Source organism: Medicago truncatula, chromosome 4 (genome assembly GCF_003473485.1).
Source record: "Medicago truncatula cultivar Jemalong A17 chromosome 4, MtrunA17r5.0-ANR, whole genome shotgun sequence".
Taxonomy (NCBI): domain Eukaryota; kingdom Viridiplantae; phylum Streptophyta; class Magnoliopsida; order Fabales; family Fabaceae; genus Medicago; species Medicago truncatula.
The window spans coordinates 26,886,275-26,895,106 of NC_053045.1; positions in this window are offsets into that span (position 1 = coordinate 26,886,275).

The window sequence follows — 8,832 nt, forward strand, 5'->3', positions numbered from 1 at the left end:
TTGAGGACATTGTTGTATGGACAACTTTGTGTGGTGACCCAAGGAGTGCTCACGGTTTTAGAGTTTGACATTCTAAAACGCTCCACCACCTTCTTCAAATAACGAAGTTGAGATAAGAAAAGTTCGCCTTTGTCACGATTCCTCACGATATCAATCCCAAGAACTCTCTTTGCCGGACCAAGATCCTTCATCTCAAATTCACCATTTAACCTCTCCTTGAGCTTCATAATCTCATCCTTGCTAGAGCTTGCCATCAAGATATCATCCACATATAAAAGAAGATAGAGAATGACTTTCTCATTCTTCTTCAACATGTACACACAAGAATCATATCCGCTTCTCACAAAACCGGTCTTTAAAAGAAACTCATCAAACCGACGATACCATTGCCTAGGGCTTTGCTTCAACCCATACAAAGATTTCTTCAAAAGACACACCTTAGACTTGTCCTCCACAAAACCTTCCGGTTGCTCCATGTAGATTGTCTCTTCAAGGTCACCATGTAAGAAAGCGGTCTTCACATCCATTTGTTCCAACTCAAGATTGAATTGATTCACAATAGCCATAAGTATCCTTATGGAACAATGTTTCACCACCGGTGAAAAGATCTCGTTGTAGTCGATCCCCTCCACTTGAGTGAAACCCTTTGCCACAAGTCTTGCTTTATACCTTGGACCTTCAACACCCGGAATGCCATCCTTTTTCTTGAAGATCCACTTGCATCCAACTACCCTTTGGTGATTAGGTAGCTTCACAAGTTTCCAAGTTTGGTTCCTTTCCAATGAATCCATTTCTTCATTCACCGCCTTCAACCAATATTTGCTCTCTTTGCTCTCAAATGCCTCCTTGAAGTTTCTAGGCTCCGAGTCTTGCACATCTTCCGCCGCATTTAGAGCAAAACACACCAAGTCCGCATAACCGAATCTCTTAGGAGCCGTAATGGTCCTTCTTTCTCTATCTCTAGCCAATAGGTACTTAGGATCCACTACCGGTTGAGTTCCACTTGTATCCGATGTCGAAGCTTCATCTTCTACATCTTCTTCTTCTTCATTTGGAAGTTCCACCTCAAACTGAGTTTTCTCCACCATAGTTTCCGGTACTTGAGTCTCTAGGTCTTTACACTTCATCCCCATCTGGGTCTCATCAAAGGTAACATCCCTACTTATCAAGACTCTTGATCCTCCACTAGATTCCAATTTCCACAACTTGTACCCCTTCACACCTTCCGGATAACCAATGAAGACACATTTCAAAGCTCTAGGCTCAAGCTTGTCTTGCTTGATATGCGCATATGCCAAAGCTCCGAAAACCTTCAAAGAGGAGTAATCCGCCGGTTTCCCACTCCATACCTCCATAGGTGTCTTGAAGTCTATTCCCGTTGATGGACATCTATTGATCAAATAAGCAGCCGTTGTCACGGCTTCACCCCAGAAACTCTTAGGTAACCCAGCTCCTAGAATCATACACCTCACACGCTCCAAAAGAGTCCTATTCATGCGTTCCGCAAGACCATTTTGTTGCGGTGTTCTTGGTACGGTTCTATGCCTCTTGATTCCTTTCAACCTGCAAAACTCATTAAACTGCTCTGAAACAAACTCCAGGCCATTGTCAGTTCTTAAACCTTTTAGTTTAGTTCCCATTTGATTTTCTATGAGAGTGTGCCATTCTTTGAACTTTTCAAAGGTGTCACTTTTGTTTTTCAAAACAAAGACCCACACTCTCCTAGAATAATCATCAATGATAGAAAGAAAATAGGAACCTCCCCCATGAGTAGGAGTCTTAGAAGGACCCCAAAGATCCGAATGCACATACTCAAAAGGCCTACTAGAATGATGCACGTCACTCCTGATGACAGTCCGTCATATCACATTTTTAGAGTCTTTTTAAATAAGTTTTCAGTCTATTTTTATTAGTTTAGTACTTAATTTAGAGTCAACTTGAATAAAGTAATGTTTTTTGGTCTATTAAGTCAAGCAAAGAAATATTGGAATTTATGGGTTATTATCATGATTATTTGTTATGTGATCAAACAAGAGAAAAACAAGAAGTGCTAAAAGCAATGGTTTTAATATGCATATAAAAGATTGGGCTTGAGAAAATCAAATTAAAGAAAGGCGTGACTTGCTTGTGGAGAAAGAAAGGAACTAGGTTACATTCCTATATATAAGAAAGGCAGCCGCACATACCATGGGAAGTGGACGTTGGGAAAGTGAGCCGTACAGGAGATCACGATTTTGGCCACATGGTTTTGGGAAGACAACAACAGCACGGTGGGATATAAACTGTGGAGCAAAGGCGGTAACGACGGAACTCTATCAATTTATTGTCTTTAGTATGTTGTTTATTCGTTTGATCATGTTTAGCTAATTTCCTTGTTGATTAAGCCATGATGAACCTATTGTAATATATGAATTAGTAGTTGATACTCTCTTTATTATTAACATTATTCAGTCTTTATTCAGAATTACTTGTGTTCATTGCTTTTCAGATAATTGTTTTGTATGACTATTAACCCTAGCTTCGTGCAATTACATGAATTGATATTAGGAATTGAATGACTATTAACACTAGCTTTTAATCCTGAAATAGTAATCCTGTTTGATTCAACATAGGAACCTAGAGATAGGAAATTGAGGATCATGACTCATGAATTAACGCTCTTTTATCGCTTCCGCGGTTATTCAATCGGTTTAAGAGATTAAAAGGTTATAACTTAGGAAAGGGTTTTGAGTCAAGAGATTGATCAAATCTACTTAGTTAATTTGTCGTAAAGATGGAATAGTAATTAGGAATAAAAGGAGGTAAACTTCTCATATAAAGCAATAGGGAATTCATCGGCTTAATCATCCTTCTCAAATCATCTTCCAACAACTTTTATTTACTTTTTATGCACACAAACCTACTGCCTCAGGCACTTATAAAATTTACACATCCTAGATATTAACTTTATTGCTAAGTTGAGATTAACACAGTCCTCGTGGATACGAACTTATTTTATTACTTCGATATTTTTAGTACACTTGCTAAAAGTTTATCAACTCCCAAACTTCACCCTATGTTGTTTGCCTAGTATGCAATGCTCACAAAATTCTAGTTTATCCAATTTATCTTTCCCTAGCAAACCTTGTTTGGCTAGTTCAACTAAACCCCTCTCACTAACATGCCCCAATCTCAAATGCCACAATTCAGAATTATTATGAGATGCAACACTAGCTACCGATGCATTACCAATTACTATGGAACCATCTAAAATGTATAAACCAATCATTCTAGACCCCTTTACCGTAATCAATGCACCATGCGAAATTTTACAAACCCCATGCTCTATTCTAGTGCAATAACCTAGATTATCAAACATGCTTAGGGAAATTAAATTACGCTTAAGTTCGGGAACAAACCTCACATCCCTTAAAAGGAATTCACGGCCATCAAACATCTTGAGACGAACGTTGCCCATGCCTTGGACTTTGCAAGCTTTGTTATTTCCGAGTCGAACAACTCCTCCTTCTTTTAGAATCAAAGTCTCAAAATATTCCTTTCTAGGACACATGTGATAAGAGCATCCCGAGTCCAAAACCCAACTCTTCTCCGGTTCCCAACTTGTTACCACTAGCGCACCCGCACTCTCATAACCTTCTTCATTTGAAGCCTCCGCAACTTGAACCGAAGGACTAACATCGCCCCCCTTATCCGGACAATCTTTCTTGAAATGACCTTGCTTGTGACAAAGAAAGCATTTATACTTTGATTTGTCAAAGCCCTTGGACCTAGACTTGGATCTTGATTTCCCTTTGCCTTTTCCTCTATGCTCATTCCTCCCTCTTGTAACATTCAAGCCTTCACTACCTTCATCAACCCTCATGTCCTTGAACTTGGTAAATTCTTTGGTTCTCAAAGCCGCTTGGACCTCCTCCAAAGTAGTAGTGCCCTCCTTACCATAAAGGATGGTATCCTTGAAATGCTCAAAGGACTTTGGTAATGAACAAAGTAACAACAAAGCTTTATCCTCATCTTCCATGTTAACTTCAATGTTGGCCAAATCATCAAGAATCTTGTTAAACTCCGTTAGTTGCTCCGAGATTGATTTAGACTCCACCATCTTGAATGAATAGAGTTGTTGCTTCAAGAGTTGCCTATGAGCCAAAGATTTCGTCATATACAATGACTCCAACTTTGCCCACATCGATGCCGCGGTAGCTTCTCTCGCGACATCCCTTAAGACCTTATCTCCGAGACATAAGACAATGGCACTCTTTGCCTTGTCTACCATCTCACGCTTCTCCTCTTGTGTCAAGGTTGACGGCATCGCCGCTTCACCCTTCAATGCTTCTACACACTTTTGTTGTGTCAAAACCGCTTGCATCTTAACCTTCCACAACCCGAAATCATTACTTCCGGTGAACTTCTCGATGTCGCACTTTGACCCCATGATACCAACTATCAATCACGCCTATGCCCCACGGTGGGCGCCAATTGTTGTGAATCCGGTTCTACAAGCGAACCTTTACACCAATGAAATAAACCAATGATGTGTGGAGCAAGTGATAGTGATAATCAATGAGAACAAATGACTTCCAAGCAAACAACAACAAACAGCCCTAAGCTAGTGTATAGCAAAACCACACAAAGAGCTAACAAGCATAAACAAGATAAACGGTAAAAGGAAAGAACAAAACACCGAGCAAGATTGTTGACCCAGTTCAACCAATATGGCCTAATCTAGGGGAGAGAGCAGCTCTCCAATCCAATATGTGAAGTGTTAGAAAAGTTTACAAGACTCTAGCTTATCAAGCTTTACACATGAACAAACCCTAGAACTACCCTTTGGTATTTTCCCACTCTCACACTATGAACCCACAATCCCAAGGTGATTACAATGTTTTTCCCAACCTAAGAAACTCTCTCATCAAAGGCACACACCCCATAGGATCCCCTCTTTGATCTCCAAGATTTCTCTCTTAAGCTCTCTTAAGGTTGTCTTCAGAAAAGCACAAGAACACAATATATACTTGTCTTCCCCTGAAGAAATCGTACCACGATTTCCCTAAATCGTGTCACGATCTGCAACGGTTTCCAGGTTGACCAGTCCTTATCAGTGATACTTAACCAGCAAGTTTCTGAATCGTGTCACGATTTCCCAAGATCGTGCCACGATTTTGCATCCAACAAACTTGGCTCACGGCACCTCCAATCGTGTCACGATTCCAAAATCGTGTCACGATTTCTCTGTTCTTCCAGACCACAAATTTGAAGCCAATTTCAACATTTCTCCACCTTGACTTCTAATTTGGTGGTGATGCCAATTTAACCATCAACCACCTTGCTGCTCTCTCCAAAAGGGAATTACTCTTCGACAAACTTGATCAAGTCCAAGCAATGCTTGAATCTTGATCGAGGTAATGACTTGGTGAACACATCCGCCGGATTCTCCTCCGATGCCACTTTCTCAACCACAATCTCTTTTGATTCAATCATGTCTCTAACAAAGTGCAGACGAATGTCAATGTGCTTTGTCCTTTCATGATACACTTGATGATTTGCCAAGTGAATGGCACTTTGACTATCACAATGTATCTTCACACATTCTTGAGTAATTCCTAACTCACCAATCATCCCTTTTAACCATATGGCCTCCTTCACACCTTCAACAAGTGCAATGTACTCCGCTTGAGTTGTAGATAATGCAACCACGGATTGTTGATTTGCCTTCCAACTAATTGCCGTGCTATAAAGAGTAAACACAAAACCTGACAAGGATTTTCTAGTGTCCACGTTGCCCGCATAATCCGCATCAACATACCCCTCCAAAGCGTCTTCATCTTGAGCTGCCCTTGTGTACTTCAAACCGCCCTTCAACGACCCATTCAAATACCTCAAAACCCACTTCAAAGCTTGCCAATGCACAATTCCCGGATTTTCCATAAACCGACTCACAATGCTAACCGCATAAGCCAAGTCCGGCCTACTACAAACCATTTCATACATGATGCTTCCAACCCCACTTGCATAGGGAGTACCTTCCATCAATTGCTTCTCATCCTCGGATTGAGGACATTGTTGTATGGACAACTTTGTGTGGTGACCCAAGGGAGTGCTCACGGTTTTAGAGTTTGACATTCTAAAATGCTCCACCACCTTCTTCAAATAACCAAGTTGAGATAAGAAAAGTTCGCCTTTGTCACAATTCCTCACGATATCAATCCCAAGAACTCTCTTTGCCGGACCAAGATCCTTCATCTCAAATTCACCATTTAACCTCTCCTTGAGCTTCATAATCTCATCCTTGCTAGAGCTTGCCATCAAGATATCATCCACATATAAAAGAAGATAGAGAATGACTTTCTCATTCTTCTTCAACATGTACACACAAGAATCATATCCGCTTCTCACAAAACCGGTCTTTAAAAGAAACTCATCAAACCGACGATACCATTGCCTAGGGCTTTGCTTCAACCCATACAAAGATTTCTTCAAAAGACACACCTTAGACTTGTCCTCCACAAAACCTTCCGGTTGCTCCATGTAGATTGTCTCTTCAAGGTCACCATGTAAGAAAGCGGTCTTCACATCCATTTGTTCCAACTCAAGATTGAATTGATTCACAATAGCCATAAGTATCCTTATGGAACAATGTTTCACCACCGGTGAAAAGATCTCGTTGTAGTCGATCCCCTCCACTTGAGTGAAACCCTTTGCCACAAGTCTTGCTTTATACCTTGGACCTTCAACACCCGGAATGCCATCCTTTTTCTTGAAGATCCACTTGCATCCAACTACCCTTTGGTGATTAGGTAGCTTCACAAGTTTCCAAGTTTGGTTCCTTTCCAATGAATCCATTTCTTCATTCACCGCCTTCAACCAATATTTGCTCTCTTTGCTCTCAAATGCCTCCTTGAAGTTTCTAGGCTCCGAGTCTTGCACATCTTCCGCCGCATTTAGAGCAAAACACACCAAGTCCGCATAACCGAATCTCTTAGGAGCCGTAATGGTCCTTCTTTCTCTATCTCTAGCCAATAGGTACTTAGGATCCACTACCGGTTGAGTTCCACTTGTATCCGATGTCGAAGCTTCATCTTCTACATCTTCTTCTTCTTCATTTGGAAGTTCCACCTCAAACTGAGTTTTCTCCACCATAGTTTCCGGTACTTGAGTCTCTAGGTCTTTACACTTCATCCCCATCTGGGTCTCATCAAAGGTAACATCCCTACTTATCAAGACTCTTGATCCTCCACTAGATTCCAATTTCCACAACTTGTACCCCTTCACACCTTCCGGATAACCAATGAAGACACATTTCAAAGCTCTAGGCTCAAGCTTGTCTTGCTTGATATGCGCATATGCCAAAGCTCCGAAAACCTTCAAACAGGAGTAATCCGCCGGTTTCCCACTCCATACCTCCATAGGTGTCTTGAAGTCTATTCCCGTTGATGGACATCTATTGATCAAATAAGCAGCCGTTGTCACGGCTTCACCCCAGAAACTCTTAGGTAACCCAGCTCCTAGAATCATACACCTCACACGCTCCAAAAGAGTCCTATTCATGCGTTCCGCAAGACCATTTTGTTGCGGTGTTCTTGGTACGGTTCTATGCCTCTTGATTCCTTTCAACCTGCAAAACTCATTAAACTGCTCTGAAACAAACTCCAGGCCATTGTCAGTTCTTAAACCTTTTAGTTTAGTTCCCATTTGATTTTCTATGAGAGTGTGCCATTCTTTGAACTTTTCAAAGGTGTCACTTTTGTTTTTCAAAACAAAGACCCACACTCTCCTAGAATAATCATCAATGATAGAAAGAAAATAGGAACCTCCCCCATGAGTAGGAGTCTTAGAAGGACCCCAAAGATCCGAATGCACATACTCAAAAGGCCTACTAGAATGATGCACGTCACTCCCAAACTTCACCCTATGTTGTTTTCCTAGTATGCAATGCTCACAAAATTCTAGTTTATCCAATTTATCTTTCCCTAACAAACCTTGTTTGGCTAGTTCAACTAAACCCCTCTCACTAACATGCCCCAATCTCAAATGCCACAATTCAGAATTATTATGAGATGCAACACTAGCTACCGATGCATTACCAATTACTATGGAACCATCTAAAATGTATAAACCATTCATTCTAGACCCCTTTACCGTAATCAATGCACCATGCGAAATTTTACAAACCCCATGCTCTATTCTAGTGCAATAACCTAGATTATCAAACATGCTTAGGGAAATTAAATTACGCTTAAGTTCGGGAACAAACCTCACATCCCTTAAAAGGAATTCACGGCCATTAAACATCTTGAGACGAACGTTGCCCATGCCTTGGACTTTGCAAGCTTTGTTATTTCCGAGTCGAACAACTCCTCCTTCTTTTAGAATCAAAGTCTCAAAATATTCCTTTCTAGGACACATGTGATAAGAGCATCCCGAGTCCAAAACCCAACTCTTCTCCGGTTCCCAACTTGTTACCACTAGCGCACCCGCACTCTCATAACCTTCTTCATTTGAAGCCTCCGCAACTTGAACCGAAGGACTACCATCGCCCCCCTTATCCGGACAATCTTTCTTGAAATGACCTTGCTTGTGACAAAGAAAGCATTTATACTTTGATTTGTCAAAGCCCTTGGACCTAGACTTGGATCTTGATTTCCCTTTGCCTTTTCCTCTATGCTCATTCCTCCCTCTTGTAACATTCAAGCCTTCACTACCTTCATCAACCCTCATGTCCTTGAACTTGGTCAATTCTTTGGTTCTCAAAGCCGCTTGGACCTCCTCCAAAGTAGTAGTGCCCTCCTTACCATAAAGGATGGTATCCTTGAAATGCTCAAAGGACTTTGGTAATGA